The sequence below is a fragment of the Pipistrellus hanaki genome, assembly GCF_964339955.1.
Source record: "Pipistrellus hanaki genome assembly, chromosome: 12".
Lineage (NCBI taxonomy): Eukaryota > Metazoa > Chordata > Mammalia > Chiroptera > Vespertilionidae > Pipistrellus > Pipistrellus hanaki.
In genome coordinates this window covers 54,741,616-54,758,151 of record NC_140514.1, presented here as the reverse complement: position 1 = coordinate 54,758,151, position 16,536 = coordinate 54,741,616, and the positions used below count along the sequence as shown (strand labels likewise).

The following is a 16,536-nucleotide window of genomic DNA, read 5'->3' as shown; positions in this document are numbered from 1 at the left end:
GAAGCCGTGTTGACTATTGATGAACAAATAAATTTTAGCTGCTGTGATTATTCTGTGAGGCGTTGGCTCTTTGCCTGCCCAGCCTTCTTCCCCCTCCTTCCAGCCACAGTCTGGCTTCCCGGGTTCTCAGGCTGGTGTGGTGGGCACCTGGTCCTAAGCCCTCTCACACAATCGCTGGCTGGGGGTGGCGTGTGACCCTCCCGGCCAGTGAGCTGCTGGGGGCTCTCGCGGGGGATAGTTAGAGATTCCCTGCTCCTTGAGTGCGATTGGAAGCTGAGTCACTACCTTGGACCCCAGGAAGGAAAGCTGTCTGAGGGTGAAGTCAACAGATGGTGTTAGAAAAGCTTGTGCAGGATCCACAACCGCGGGCTTCTCCTGGATCCCTGCCACATCCACCGAACACTATGTGCAACTCCCCAGCTCCCCGAGGTCACGTCCTGCCCCAGGGCCTTTGCACGGGCTGGTCCCTCTGCGCAGAATGCTCTTGCCCCACTATCTCCAATGCCCCTCCCCCCGCACCTCCTGCAAGTCTTTCCTCACCGGCTACCCCTCAGCAGGCTGCCCTCGGCTCCAAACCACCTGCCACACAGCTCTGGTTTGCTTTGCTCCTCGGCACTTTAAACTCCCCGATATACTTCTCAGAACAACCGTGCATTTGGCGTCTTCTCTCCCTCCCTCCCCGGAGGGCCAGCTCCCCCAGGGATGCATCTGCCTGTTCACAGCAGACCCCTGCTGCTCAGAGCGGCGTCTGGCCCGAGGAGGGCTCAGTGCTGGGTACAGGCAGCCCCGGAGGACTGTCTGAAGAGGGGACACTGCCGTCGTGGTCTGAGTGTGTAAGGAGCCAGCCATTGGTCTCTTCTGATGTAAACCAAGTTGGATGAAAAATTTGGTGGGGGCGGAGCTGTCACTTTCAACCTTTAAGCTCCTACTTAGCCTTAGCCGATGCAGAACTTGAGAGCTGCCCCTGTAGGGCGCAAGGGAGTCCTGCCGCTGCCCTTGGCCCGGGCGCTCAGGAGCAGCCTGTAACACGGGAAAACTCAGGCCCGGTCAAGCGGTTTGGAGAGCCGCCCCGCACACAGAATGTGGGCTCCCTTTCTGGCCAGGGCACATTCCGAGGCTGCGGGTGGGGATGTGTATGGGAGGTCACTGACGGATGTCTCTCCTGCTCTCTCTCAAAATCAGTAAGAACGCATCCTCGAGTGAGGATTTAAAAAAGAATGGGGGCGGGTGGGAACTCGGGAATGCTTGTGACGGTGAGGCCGCGATGGCCTGTGGGGCGGGTGCCGTTTCCTAGGTGAGAAGCTAAGACACAGAGCGCCAGCGACGTGCCCAAGGCCCCTGAGCTATGATGGCAGAGCCAGAAAGAACAAGAGGAAAGCCCGCCGTCTGGCCATCAGAGGGAAGGCAGGAGAGCGCGCGGCTGAAGACCCAGGCGGGAAGGGCTGAGGAGGGCCTGGGGCAGGGGCTGCCCTCCCGTGGGGGGTGGCGGCTGAGGGGGAGCCTCTCCCCAGCCCCCTGGCTGCAGGTCTCCCCGGCTGTGTCTGGCGTCCCTTTAGCCCTGGAACCCATCTGGCCTGTGCACAGGTGAAGCCGACGCCAGTCCCCACCGGCCAGTCAGAGGCCCGGAGGCCTTCCTGGAGGCGGAGGCGGGTAGAAGCGGTGGGTGGAGAGAGTCAGGCTGGGACATGTGTGGGCGGAGGCCTGGGGGTGTGAGGGTGAGCAATCAACTTCCTCCGAGGCTCTCTGCCTGTCTGGAGTGAATGTTTACCGAAACCCCCCCAGCTTTCCAGCCCACGTGTCACCGTCTGCTCTTTCCCCTGAGCGTTCGCAGGCCGCACCCACGGGTCTCCCCACTCTGGCCCCCCGAGCGGCCTTGTCTGCAGGCCCATCTCAGACTGTGGGGGGCAGGCAGCGTGAGGAGGCGCCCCAGGGCCACTGAGCCAATGCCTCCGGCACGGAGCCCTTCCCAGGCCCGAAGACCCAGCCGGCAGCCCCGCTGCTGCCCCGCGGGCGCCCGCCCACGTGGAGCCGCTCCCCGCCCGGCTCTCCGCGTCCAGCTCACAGGTTCCCCTCCTCTGTCCGCCGAGGTCGCTCCCACGCCTGCACCTCGCCGGCCTCACTTAGCTCATCTGGGGAAACTGGTGAAGCTGTAAACTGCCTGCAGCATTGTGAAGCCCGTAGGCAGGCACGTCACACCCGTGGCCGTGGGCCGGAGTCTGCCCTGCTTGGGAGGCTTCTGCTGTGACCCCGCTCAGCCTGCTGGCCATCCTTCTCCCCGCACCGGGAGGCCAGTGTGGAAACAATTTCTCTGCCTCCTGAGTTTCAGGTGCCTGTGGGAAGGGGGCTTCCAACAGAACACATTCATCCGGGGACTCTACACGGGGGGGTAGCCCGGCCGGAGCCCAGAACACGTCCTGCGTGAGGGGGAGGGTGGGCGAGCTGGGGCAGCAGGACCAGGGGCGGGGCGGGGGGGGGGGTCCGGAGGGCAGGTCTGGGTGGGCATGGAGGAAACTTCGTCAGGCGGGCTGGGGAGCTGAGCCCTCTTACCCAGCGGCAGGACCCAGAGGAGACGGATTCTGGGGTCTCAGCAGTGGGCCTACGACAGCCCCACGGGTCCGAGAGGCCAGCAGAGGCCGCGGGCGCCGCAGGGGGAGCGGGTGGAGGAGGCTAAGCCGGGCTCTGCAGCAGGGAGAGGGGGGGCGGGGGGGGGGCTCCGAAGGCTGAGGGAGCAGCTGTGAGGTGTGGCCACCCGGTCAGCCAGCGTGCAGGCAGGCACCATGGGGAGGGAGTGTGAGGGGGGAAGGAGAGGACGAGGAAGTGGTTGTGGCCAGAACAGGAGGTGGGGATCAGCGTGCGGCATGAGGGAGAGGTCCCAGGTGGGCTGGGGGGGCTGGGTGGGCACGGGGGCTCCCAGCCCTGCGTCCTGATAGGACTGACAGGACCCCTCTGAGTCCTTCCCGGCACCCCCAGGCTGCGAGGCTCCTCTGGGGGCGCACAGTGCCCCGGCTTCTGCTCCCAGCCCATCTCCCTGGGCTCCCCCGTGAGCCCTCGGAGGGCAGACACAGCTGTGCTTGCCGACCGACCCCTGTGTGCCGACCAAAGCCTGTGTGCCGATCCTGTGTGCCGATCCTGTGTGCCGATCCTGTGTGCTGATCCTGTGTGCCGATGCCTGTGGCGCTGGGTGCTCCGAGCCTCTGCGGTGGGCCCTGCTCAGTAGGCTTCCCTCTCTGTCTTTAACTGCCGGTGGAATAAACACATCACTCTTACCGGCAGCTCAGCCAGGGCAGCTGGGTCCGCGCCCCCCGGGAGGGGAAAGTGGGGCGTTCCCGTTTCCAGTGCGTCCTGGGGATCCCCCTCCCACTGCTGTCCCCCCCATTCCGGACACTCCGCTCCCCCGCCCCCAGGCTAGGGTGCTGTTGGAATCACCATTCCTGCATCACCTGGACGGCAGGCAGCCCAGTTCCCCTCCAGCTGGGGCGGGGGCGGGTGGGGGGCGGGCTGGTGGCCCCGGAAATACAACTTTCCTTGAGCGCAGCACTTTGTGACTGAGACGTAAACTTCAAATGCAGCCTCTTTCCTGTCTTTGCATCAAGGAAACAGGCCAAGTTTCAGAGAAGCCGCTGCTCACTGCTCAGAGCACAGCCTCCGCCGCCCCTGCCCGCTGCCCGCTGCCCGCTGCCGCGAAGGTGAGTGGCATCGCCAGCCTCCTGCCTCTGTCCCGCCAGCAGCCCCCCTGCAGGGCACTGGGTGCCAGCGGTGGGTGGGCCTCCTCACACCTGGCCTGGGCCTGGGGGAGGGTGTTAGCCAGCAGGAGCCTGAGGTGGGGCTCAGGCCTAGAGAAACCAAGCTGGTTTCCTGGGCCCAGGTCTGCACCTAGAACCGGCCAGCTGGGCACTGGGGACCAGAGACCCAGCGGGTGCTTATCTGGACGCCTGCTGCACGTCTCCAGTGAGCCATCCCGGGTGGAGCAGCGGCCGCCCCCGGGGCTGGGTCCAGCGAGGAGGACAGAACAGGAGGCCGTGGGAGAGACAGGAGGGCTGTCGGTCTGGGCGGGTGGTGTCGAGCTGCAGAAGGAGGCAGACATGGCTGTGGCCCCCTGAGGGGCAGCCCCGCCTCCGGAGGGACCTGGACACAGATGCTGCCCGTCCCTGCTCCCGCTGGCTGCTGCGTCAGGGCGGCCTCCGTGGCTCCCGGAAACAGAGACCCCAGACAAAGCTCTGGCCCGGCCCATGGACGTGAGCGTGGCTCCGCGGGGCTGGGCACCTGACAACAACATGCTGACCGGCTCCCTGAGGAGCCCAGGGCGGCCCCAGCCCCTGTGGGCAGCTCGGCGCAGGTGGGACGCGGAGGGCGGAGGAGCACACGCTTGGATCCTGCTCCGTCACTGTGTCCCCGGCACGCAGCTCGGCCATCCGAGCCCCGGTTTGTGCGTTGGTACAGGCGGGTGGGAATATTGGCACCCATAGGTGCTTGGCTCCTGACTGTTGGATGAGAGGCTGGGAAGGGGTCCTGGCAGGAACAGGGGTCGTGTGGTGATCAACTCAAGACGATCTTCGTTACTCTTGTTTCAGCCGGGGAAGCAAGCACACAGTAGGTGCTTAATAAATCTTTGCTGAGAGATTAGGGTTAGGGACTCCCGGGTGGAAAGTCCTCGGGTGCCACCTGCCAAGGCAGAGTCTTTTCCCTTTTCTCACTGGTCCTCCAGCCTCACGCACGCAGCCCGGCAGGGACCCGGCCGGGCGGGCAGCCTGCTGGTGTGTGGGGTCCACTCGAGCTGGGAGGCCCAGAGCCAAGTCCTGGCTCTGCCACCTACTGTGTGTGCTGGGTGGCCTCGGGCAGGTCCCTCCACGTGTGTGCCTCAGGTTCCAAATCCACAATCCTTTCCTCACAGGGTTCTTGCAAGGATTGGGGGAAAGACTATGTCCAGGGTCCCTGGCACATAGTAGGTGATATAGAAGCATAGGAGCCATAGTTGATCTTTGAACAATGTGGGGGCCAGGGGTGTGTACCCTCTGCAGTCAGAAATCCATGTATAACTTTCATCCCCAGCCATCCCTCTGCATCACGACCCTTATATAGGACTAGAGACCGGGTGCATAAAAATTCATGCACTGAAGAGCTGTCCCAGGTCACTGCCGGAGGAAATGCTCCTTCAGGTGTGCCTGGGTGCTGGTCCCGGCCTCCCCCAGCCCCCAGCTCTGACCTGCGGCCAGGTAGCTGGCACAGCAGCCTGACCCTGGGGCCGGTCCGTGGCTGTCGAGGTAGCACAGGAACCCCAGGCTGATTCTGTCAGAGCCTTTGACATCTTTTAATGTACCAGGTTTCACTGAGCCCTCGCTCCACTGGGTCTTGAGAGGGACGCTGACATAGGACCCAGACCCACCCCCACCAGGGCTCCCAGCTGTGTCTGATGGGCAGCTCCGGGGTGGGAGGGTCCGGGAGGGGGGGGATTGGCACCTCCCTTGGGTGGTGCTGGTGGTCCCACTGACTTTACGGGGGAAACGAGGCCCAGTACCCTCTGGTGGCGTTTCTGCTGTCCATCTGCAGGCCAGAGGCTGGCTTCCTCCAGGCCGTCAGGTCAGAGTCCCCTCACTCACACCTTGCTCTGGCCTCCAGCAGCAGCTCAGCCCCGGCCGGCATGGTTTTGGGCACAGGCTGTCTGAGGGCGCTCCTCACTCCGCTGCCTCAGGGCGGCCTGCAGCCCTGGCTGCACCACCCACCGGCGGGGCCACCTGGGCTGTCTTCTGGAGCCTGGCCGGCAGAGGCAGTGCTCCCAGGCCTCCTGCCCCGCAGCCACAGAGGCCACTGCACGACAGCCACGTCCTGGCCCAGGCGGTGTTGCCCAGAGCCAGCCAGTCTCCCTGGGTGCCAGAGGGGTGCTCAGGGCCATGGACATTCAGGACTAGACCTGAGCACTATCTATATACACTGAGTGGCCAAATTATGGTGATCTCTGAATGCATAATAATCGGGCCACTCAGTGTATATCCTATATAATAAAAGGCTAATGTCCCCTCCACCAGGAGTTTGACCAGCAGGCCAGCCAACCACCCAAAGCCCGGCTTCCTGTCCCTAGCGACTAGCCTCCTTGCAGTTTCTTCAGCCCAGGAGCACAACTCGCTTTATAGCCAAGTGGTAACATTTCACACTGTAACCAAATGTCTGTGAAGCGTTTTCCGTGCCTCATCTCATTTGATCCTCACAGAAGTCCTGGGGTAGGTAGATAGGAGACTCGGTGGAATCCCATTTTCATTAGCCAGAAAACGGAGATTTAGAAAGCTTAGAAACTTGACCTGACTGAAAAGAAGTAAGAAATGGTGGACCCTGAAAATGACTCAGGTTTTCTCACTGCACAGAATATAGTCAAACACCTCTGCAGTTAATATTTCACCCTTTTGTCCCCCTGCGTGACCTATAATAATAATCTGTTTCGTGTTGATATTTACTGCTGTGTTGCTCACAATTACCTGAAAGAGAAGTGGGAGTGCTTCATTGGACTGGAAAAAGTTTAGCTACATCAGAAAGCATGTCTAAGTAAGCAAGTTTATTCTACATCTATAAAGGGCTAAGTTGACTCACCCATATCTGATACATATAAAGCTCTCACTGGCTAAAAAAAAAAAAAAAAAAAAAAAAAAAAAAAAAAAAAAAAATTTATGCACTGGAGGGGGCGTTCCTCAGCCTGGCCTGCTCCCTCCCATAGTCCAGGAGCCCTCAGGAGCTGGAGGCAACCTGGCTATCACCCATCACACCTCTGCTGCTGCCACTGCTACTGCTGGCAGCGCAAGCCTCTGCTGGCCCTGGTTACCTGCGCCTCGGGCGGCCCTGGGCGGCTGGGCAGCTGCCATCCGAGGCTAGCCTGCACCTTGGGCTGGCCCTGGCAGCTGGGGGGCTGAGGGGACTGGGGGACTCTGCCTCTGGAGTCCAGCCTTGCAGCAGGCCTGCTGCCCCGGCAGGACTCAGGAGACTGGGCACCACTGTCTTGTAGCTGTGGGCACCACCATCTTTGAGGCCATGACAGTCAATTAGCATATTCCCTCCTTATTGGCTGTGGACGCCGCCATTTTTGCGATAACATGAGGGTCAATTAGCATACTCTCTTTATTAGATAGGATGGCATAGAACAGTGCATACAGTCAGCCCTATATCTTGCAGATTCCCAGCAGGGATAAAAAATACTGCTTTCCATCGCAGCTGGTCCAATCCAAAGATGCAAACCCTGGGGGTCCGGAGGACTCACTGTATTGAAGGAAGTCCATGTGGAAGTGGACTCGCTGCTCAAGCCCGGTGGCTCATGTCAGCTGGGACGTTACTGAGCGTTGTGAGCTCTGGATGGTCTCTGGGCAGCGTAGCTCCTGGGCTACACAGCCAGGCCGCTCCGCGCGGACCCTGCCCCCCACAGCGCTCACTGGAGCCGGCCTTGCCCCGCCTCCTCCAGGGACAGTTACCCGGCCTGAGACCTGGCTCCTCGGACCCAGCGGGACTGGCGTGTGGGGTGTGCAGGCAGGGGTGCTGCTGAGTGGCCTGTGGTGCCCAGCACAGCACCATGCCTACCCCACGGCCTACCAGGCTCCGTTCTCCTGACTCATCCCACTTCCCCTCCTCTAAGCCTCCTCATCTCCCTCCTGCAGAGTGTGGTGCTCAGAGGGGGAGCCGTGCTGAGGTCACAGCCCCGGCAGCGGAGGCCGGGAGGGGGGACGAGCTCACGGTGCCGGCCGCTCAGTAGACACCTGGAGAGTGTGCTGGATGTGAGGCTGGCCCTGCCCCCTTAGCGCCCCCACCCCCGTCTGGGCCCTGCAGCCACCCGGGCAGCCCGGGGTCTGTGGGCACCCAGCTTGCGCCGAGGACGCTGCCACCCTGATGGGCGGTCACCAGAGGGGTGAACGCTGCTGCCGGTGAGGCCGGTTCAAACCTACGGCAGCTGCGGACTGCGTGGTTCTGAACGTGACACTGACCCCGAGTCTGGGCCTCTGTAGCTGAGGAGCGGGAACGGCAGTGCCAGGGATGCGGTTGAGGGAGGATCGGACTAAACGGAGAGGGCCCCTGAGAGGACAGACCCCGGCCCCGCGGCTGCTGCTGCAGTGTGACAGACGCTCATGGGGGGAGCGGGCGCAGTGGAGAGCCAGCCCTGTGGCTGCCGAGGAGCCGGCCCGGGAGGCAGGTGCAGCCGTGGTCTCGGTGCCCGTCACCAGGTCAGGGCAGAGAGGAGAGGCCTCCTCCTCCCGCGGGGGGCAGGGGCACTGATGTCCCCAGAAATGTCCTCTGCCCTCCCAGGGCACGTGGCCTGTGAGCGTGGCCCACGTGACGCACACGCAGCTTCACACACAGCCCCTTCCTGCCCCTGCACCCAGGAAGCAGCCTGGGTTTCCGAGAACCCGCTGCCGGGAGCCCTCAGGTGCCGTCCCGCCGGCCGCCTGCCGCTGCGTGTCCGGTGAGTGGCCTCTTCGGCCTCTGCTCTCCGGCCGCTCCGCCCGGGCCCGGGGGGTGGGGGGTGGGGGGGGCAGAGGAGGTGCCCCAGCCTGGGAGGAGCACCGAGGGAGGAGGGACGGCGGAGGGGACCCGCGGCCCGGCCGGGAGGGGGCTGTGGGCGCTGTCCCCGGGCGGGGAAACGGCCTGTGCGGGATCCCAGGTTCATGGAGGGAGCCTGCAGCCCCACGCCCCCTCCTCTCTCCTCGGGAGCCCCTCAGCCCCAGCCCTGCCAGCCGCCAGGCCCCGGGCCGCGGGTGTCCAGCCCGTCGCGGCTGCCTGCCTTCTGGTGCTGGCGGCGGAGGCTCTGCCAGGAGATGTTTACGGCACACGCTCTGCTCCGCGCTGGTGTGGGTGGCAGGACACCACTCTCACAGTTTCCACCCCACCCCAGCATCAGATGTGCCGCACACATGCTGACATATGGCAAGGGCACATGTCAGCCCGTGGATACCTGACTCCCATTTCCATGGTGCAGAGCCAGAAGCTGGTCCAGGACAGAGACGGGGGGAGCGGTTTTGGAGAGGGTTTCGGGGAGGCCTCTGGAGGAGGGGGAGCTGAGACACGGGGTGCGGCTGAGGGAGCAGACAGGGCCCCTGCCCTGAGGTGGGCCACCCTGTTTGTTCCGGTGACCCCCACAGACCCGGAGAAGCTCTCCTGGTCCCCCGTCCCCGGGGCCCCCTTTCCAGGAGGGTCTGGTGAGCTCGGCCCCTGCCAGGGCCCCACCGGCTGCTGCGCAGGAGGCCGGGGTCCGCGACGCACTCAGATGTCTGGTGTCCGGAAAGGCCTGAAGGAGCCTCTGCCCCCGGGCACCATGCCGATCGCTGTCCTGTGACGCGGAACCAAGGTGGCATTTTGTGGGCTGACAAATGCCGTGCTGCCTCTGGCGGGCACAGGAGCACAGAGGCTCCAGGGGGGACCCGGGGCCTTGGCAGAGTGGGAGGAGCGGGCAGGCAGGGCTGGGCCCTCACTTCACCGGCTGCGGGGGGGACCCTCAGTGTCTGGCTGAGGGTGGCGTGTGGAGCCCGCAGGCCGGCGGGGGCCGCCCGCCCCATCCCGGCGGGTCCCGGGCCTGGTTCCCTCTGCAGCTGTCTTCCCCAGCCCCAGGACGGCCTCCGATGTTGGTGCTCAGACTGGTGTGGAGCACAGACCCGCCGGCAAACTCATTAGGCAACAGAGCCAAATGCCAACAGCACAATGATTGACATTTCTTCTGAGAGCCAAAGTTTTTAAACTTAAACTTCTTCTAACGCCACTTCTTCAAAATAGACTCGCCCAGGCCGTGGTATTTTGTGGAAGAGCCACACTCAAGGGGCCAAAGAGCCGCATGTGGCTCGCGAGCTGCAGTTTGCAGACATGGGACTAACCAAAGCCACAGGGCCTGGCTGCCGAGCCGCCCTTGCTGGTTTGCGTTGTGTCTCGGAGTCCACGGTATGGGCGTCGGGCACGCTGGTCTTCCTGAGCCGCCATCCCCGGCAGGCCCTCTCCAGGCCCGACGGGTGGCTGTGCACGGCGGAGTGATAGCCCGCTGCAGTGCGCATGGCATCTTCTCTACCCATTCATCACCTATCGGTGGACGCCCAGGATGCTTCCACGTCTTGGCTGTTGTAAATAATGCTGCAACGAAGTGGGGTTGCAGGTGTCTTTTCAAATGAGTGTTTTTGTTTTCTTCACACAGAAGCCCGGGAGGGGGATTGCTGGGCCAGACGTAAGTCCAGTTTTAACTGTTGAGGAAACGCCATCCTGTTTCCCACCCTGGCTGCCTGGGAGCCTTTACTGTGCTCATGTGCTTTTCAAAATGGACGACCGTTCTCCTCTGCAGTGTGTGTGGGGGTCTCCTGGAGCAGATAGAACTGCCCTGCCTTTCCCTCAGCGATGCTGGAGTGGAGGCATTTCAGGAGGACCTGCCTGCCCAGGATCAGAGGTTTCCTCCCCTCCGTGGCCTGGTGGGTCCCTGGTCTCGGGAGCTGTGCCCTCTGGGAAGGCAGTCAGGCCTCTGAACCCCAAGGAGCTCACATGCTCAAGGGGAGGCTGCTGGCGGCCGCGCAGGACGCGGTGGGGAGAGCCCTGGCGGTCCTCCCGGGAAAGCCATGGGGCCTGGGGGGTCCTCCCGGGAAAGCCATGGGGCCTGGGGGGTCCTCCCGGGAAAGCCATGGGGCCTGGGGGGTCCTCCCGGGAAAGCCATGGGGCCTGGCGGTCCTCCCGGGAAAGCCATGGGGCCTGGGGGGTCCTCCCGGGAAAGCCATGGGCCTGGACACGGCTCAGGCAGAGCACCTGGTCCTGCCCCAGAGCAGGCTCCGGAGCTGCGGGCGGCCGGTGCCGGAGCTGGTGTCGCTGTTGGCAGTGACTGACGCTGGGATGAGACAGAACACTCCTGTCTCTGGGACACCTGGGCCCGGTCCACGTGGCCAGTCATGGCTCATGGGCTGCCTGAGCCCCCAGGCCAGCCGCTCCGCACCCCGCTCTGCAGGAGCCTCTGGCTTCCCGGCTGCACCTGCGGCCGCCACTCAGGGAGGAGCTTCTAACTGTGCTGCTGACAGTTCCCCACCACAGCTTCCTGCCCAGAGACAAGATCACTCCTCCTCCCCCACCCCCGCCCGCGCCTCCTCCTCACTGTCCCGGACAGCCCACCCTCCTTGCGGACAGCCCACCCTCCTCACCTACAGCCCCACCCTCCTCACCTACAGCCCCCCTCCTCACCTACAGCCCCCCCTCCTCACCTACAGCCCCCCTCTTCACCTACAGCCCCCCTCCTCACCTACAGCCCCCCTCCTCACCGACAGCCCCCCTCCTCACCTACAGCCCCACCCTCCTCACCTACAGCCTCACCCTCCTCACCTACAGCCCTACCCTCCTCACCTACAGCCCCCCTCCTCACCTACAGCCCCCCTCCTCACCTACAGCCCCCCCTCCTCACCTACAGCCCCACCCTCCTCACCTACAGCCTCACCCTCCTCACCTACAGCCCTACCCTCCTCACCTACAGCCCCCCTCCTCACCTACAGCCCCCCTCCTCACCGACAGCCCCCCTCCTCACCTACAGCCCCCCCTCCTCACCTACAGCCCCCCCTCCTCACCTACAACCCCCCTCCTCACCTACAGCCCCACTCCTCACCTACAGCCCCCCTCCTCACCTACAGCCCCCCTCCTCACCTACAGCCCCCCCTCCTCACCTACAGCCCCACCCTCCTTGCGGACAGCCCACCCTCCTCACCTACAGCCCCACCCTCCTCACCTACAGCCCCCCCTCCTCACCTACAGCCCCCCCCCTCACCTACAGCCCCCCCTCCTCACCTACAGCCCTACCCTCCTCACCTACAGCCCCCCTCCTCACCTACAGCCCCCCCTCCTCACCTACAGCCCCCCCTCCTCACCTACAGCCCCCCCCCTCACCTACAGCCCCACCCTCCTCACCTACAGCCCCACCCTCCTCACCTACAGCCTCACCCTCCTCACCTACAGCCCCCCTCCTCACCTACAGCCCCCCTCCTCACCGACAGCCCCCCTCCTCACCTACAGCCCCCCCTCCTCACCTACAGCCCCCCTCCTCACCTACAGCCCCCCCTCCTCACCTACAGCCCCACCCTCCTCTCCTACAGCCCCCCTCCTCACCTACAGCCCCACCCTTCTCACCTACAGCCCCCCCTCCTCACCTACAGCCCCCCTCCTCACCTACAGCCCCCCCTCCTCACCTACAGCCTCACTCCTCACCTACAGCCCCCCTCCTCACCTACAGCCCCCCTCCTCACCTACAGCCCCCCCTCCTCACCTACAGCCCCACCCTCCTTGCGGACAGCCCACCCTCCTCACCTACAGCCCCCCCCCTCACCTACAGCCCCCCCTCCTCACCTACAGCCCCACCCTCCTCACCTACAGCCTCACCCTCCTCACCTACAGCCCTACCCTCCTCACCTACAGCCCCCCTCCTCACCTACAGCCCCCCTCCTCACCGACAGCCCCCCTCCTCACCTACAGCCCCCCCTCCTCACCTACAGCCCCCCTCCTCACCTACAGCCCCCCCTCCTCACCTACAGCCCCACCCTCCTCTCCTACAGCCCCCCTCCTCACCTACAGCCCCACCCTTCTCACCTACAGCCCCCCCTCCTCACCTACAGCCCCCCTCCTCACCTACAGCCCCCCCTCCTCACCTACAGCCCCACCCTCCTCTCCTACAGCCCCCCCTCCTCACCTACAGCCCCACCCTCCTCACCTACAGCCCCCCTCCTCACCTACAGCCCCCCTCCTCACCTACAGCCCCCCCTCTCACCTACAGCCCTACCCTCCTCACCTACAGCCTCACCCTCCTCACCTACAGCCCCCCTCCTCACCGACAGCCCCCCTCCTCACCTACAGCCCCCCCTCCTCACCTACAGCCCCCCTCCTCACCTACAGCCCCCCCCTCCTCTCCTACAGCCCCCCTCCTCACCTACAGCCCCACCCTTCTCACCTACAGCCCCCCTCCTCACCTACAGCCCCCCCTCCTCACCTACAGCCCCACCCTCCTCTCCTACAGCCCCCCCTCCTCACCTACAGCCCCACCCTCCTCACCTACAGCCCCCCTCCTCACCTACAGCCCCCCCTCCTCACCTACAGCCCCCCCTCTCACCTACAGCCCTACCCTCCTCACCTACAGCCCTACCCTCCTCACCTACAGCCTCACCCTCCTCACCTACAGCCCCCCTCCTCACCTACAGCCCCCCTCCTCACCTACAGCCCCCCCTCCTCACCTACAGCCCCCCTCCTCACCTACAGCCCCCCTCCTCACCTACAGCCCCCCTCCTCACCTACAGCCCCCCCTCCTCACCTACAGCCCCCCCTCCTCACCGACAGCCCCCATCCTCACCTACAGCCCCCATCCTCACCTACAGCCCCCTCCTCACCTACAGCCCCCCTCCTCTCCGACAGCCCCCCTCCTCACCTACAGCCCCACTCCTCACCTACAGCCCCCTCCTCACCTACAGCCCCCTCCTCACCTACAGCCCCCCTCCTCACCTACAGCCCCACCCTCCTCTCCGACAGCCCCCCCTCTTCACCTACAGCCCCCCTCCTCACCTACAGCCCCACCCTCCTCTCCGACAGCCCCCCCTCCTCACCTACAGCCCCACCCTCCTCTCCTACAGCCCCTCCCTCCTCTCCTACAGCCCCCCCTCCTCACCTACAGCCCCCCTCCTCACCTACAGCCCCCCTCCTCACCTACAGCCCCACCCTCCTCTCCGACAGCCCCCCCTCCTCACCTACAGCCCCACCCTCCTCTCCTACAGCCCCTCCCTCCTCTCCTACAGCCCCCCCTCCTCTCCGACAGCCCCCCTCCTCACCTACAGCCCCCCTCCTCACCTACAGCCCCACCCTCCTCTCCTACAGCCCCTCCCTCCTCTCCTACAGCCCCCCCTCCTCTCCGACAGCCCCACCCTCCTCACCTACAGCCCCCCTCCTCACCTACAGCCCCCCTCCTCACCTACAGCCCCCCTCTTCACCGACAGCCCCACCCTCCTCACTTACAGCCCCACCCTCCTCACCGACACTCCCACCCTCCTCACCGACAGCCCCACCTTCCTCACCTACAGCCCCACCCTCCTCACCGACAGCCCCATCCTCCTCACCGACAGCCCCACCCTCCTCACCGACAGCCCCCCTCCTCACCTACAGCCCCCCCCCTCACCTACAGCCCCCCTCCTCACCTACAGCCCCACCCTCCTCACCTACAGCCCCCCTCCTCACCTACAGCCCCCCTCCTCACCTACAGCCCCCACTCCTCACCTACAGCCCCACCTCCTCTCCGACAGCCCCCCTCCTCACCTACAGCCCCCCTCCTCACCTACAGCCCCCCTCCTCACCTACAGCCCCCCCCTCACCTACAGCCCCCATCCTCACCTACAGCCCCCCCTCCTCACCTACAGCCCCCCTCCTCACCTACAGCCCCCCTCCTCACCTACAGCCCCACCCTCCTCACCTACAGCCCCCCCTCCTCACCTACAGCCCCACCTCCTCTCCGACAGCCCCCCTCCTCACCTACAGCCCCCCTCCTCACCTACAGCCCCCCCCCTCACCTACAGCCCCCATCCTCACCTACAGCCCCCCCTCCTCACCTACAGCCCCCCCATCCTCACCTACAGCCCCCCTCCTCACCTACAGCCCCCCCTCCTCACCTACAGCCCCCCTCCTCACCTACAGCCCCCCCTCCTCACCTACAGCCCCCCTCCTCACCTACAGCCCCCCTCCTCTCCTACAGCCCCCCCTCCTCTCCGACAGCCCCCCTCCTCACCTACAGCCCCCCTCCTCACCTACAGCCCCCCTCCTCTCCTACAGCCCCCCCTCCTCTCCGACAGCCCCCCTCCTCACCTACAGCCCCCCTCCTCACCTACAGCCCCCCCTCCTCACCTACAGCCCCCCCCCCTCACCTACAGCCCCCATCCTCACCTACAGCCCCCCCTCCTCACCTACAGCCCCCCTCCTCACCTACAGCCCCCCTCCTCACCTACAGCCCCACCCTCCTCACCTACAGCCCCCCCTCCTCACCTACAGCCCCACCTCCTCTCCGACAGCCCCCTCCTCACCTACAGCCCCCCTCCTCACCTACAGCCCCCCCCCACCTACAGTCCCCATCCTCACCTACAGCCCCCCCTCCTCACCTACAGCCCCCCCATCCTCACCTACAGCCCCCCTCCTCACCTACAGCCCCCCCTCCTCACCTACAGCCCCCCTCCTCACCTACAGCCCCCCTCCTCACCTACAGCCCCCCCCCTCACCTACAGCCCCCCCCCTCACCTACAGCCCCCCTCCTCACCTACAGCCCCCCTCCTCACCTACAGCCCCACCCTCCTCACCTACAGCCCCACCCTCCTCACCGACACCCCCACCCTCCTCACTTACAGCCCCACCCTTCTCACCGACAGTCCTCCCTCCTCACCTACAGCCCCCCTCCTCACCTACAGCCCCACCCTCCTCTCCTACAGCCCCTCCCTCCTCTTTGACAGCCCCCCTCCTCACTTAAAGCCCCACCCTTCTCACCGACAGTCCTCCCTCCTCACCTACAGCCCCCCTCCTCACCTACAGCCCCACCCTCCTCACCTACAGCCCCACCCCCCTCTCCGACAGCCCCCCTCCTCACCTACAGCCCCACCCTTCTCACCGACAGTCCTCCCTCCTCACCTACAGCCCCACCCCCCTCTCCGACAGCCCCCCCCTCCTCTTTGACAGCCCCCCTGGCTGCCTGCCACGTGTCCTGGCTGTGGGGTCTGAGGCGGGCTGGCTGGGCTGGACAGCGGAGCGGGAGGAGGCCCACAGAGGGCGGGCACAGGGATAAGATGGAGGTGAACTTGAAGGAAGGCTCCCAGCGCCGCCCAATGGCCAGAGCGTGGGCTGAGAGCTCAGAGCCAGTGGAGGAGGCAGGAGGGAGCACCGCGGTTCCTGAGGGGGGCCTGGGGAGGCATCGCCTAAAGCAACTTGTTCCGTTCGTGGGGGAGACAGACGGTGGGGTTCAGCCAGCCACAGGCACCTCTCGAGGGAGATGTGGATCTCAGCTTTATTAATAGAAACAGCGGGTAGAGACCAAAGGAGGTGAGGGCAGCACCACCAGCTCGGCAGAGAGCTGGCCTGGGCCGGTGTGTGTGGCCGCGTGGTTAGCCACAGACGAGGTGGCCCAGATAAGGGACCAGGGCTGCGGAGGGGAGAAAGGAGAGACCATCAGAGAGGGGCGGCAAGAGAGGCATCGAGAGCCCAAGGGAGCCGTGGTGTCAGCGGGACTCAGGGCCCAGCATCCGGGAGGGGAACGCCTCGCCTGGCGCCCTCCGGTGGTGACGGCAGTGCCGGAGCCCGGAGCTCAGCCTCTGGGGGAGCGGGAGACCCTGAGGCTGGGGGAGAGGGTCGGAGTCAAGAAGGGGAGCCCCTGCTCCCTATTCCAGTTGTTTTTAGTGCCTGGTGTGTCTGTACCTCCAGCTCTTCTACCCCTTTTAATTTAAAAAATCAGTATCAGTTACATACAGTGATGCACTCACTCTAGAGAAAAACTGTGGATCTGACAGGTGCGTAGACCCGAGAAACTACCGTCTCCACCGAGAAATCGCCTCTTGC

At 64.7% G+C, this 16,536-nt stretch overlaps 1 protein-coding gene across 3 annotated transcripts in view; it reads left to right on the top strand.

The window, feature by feature from the left end:
* Positions 1-3,513: 3,513 nt before the first annotated feature.
* Positions 3,514-16,536, top strand: part of ZAP70 (zeta chain of T cell receptor associated protein kinase 70) — a 31,090-nt gene continuing 18,067 nt past the window's right edge. Inside the window, exon 1 of one of the 3 annotated variants that reach the window (XM_084900416.1) lies at positions 3,514-3,686. The gene's annotated coding sequence lies outside the window, so the exon portion shown is untranslated. Of the gene's footprint in view, positions 3,687-8,342; positions 8,432-16,536 lie in introns of those variants that run through there. The other 2 variants (XM_084900415.1, XM_084900417.1) reach the window with 2 other exon arrangements.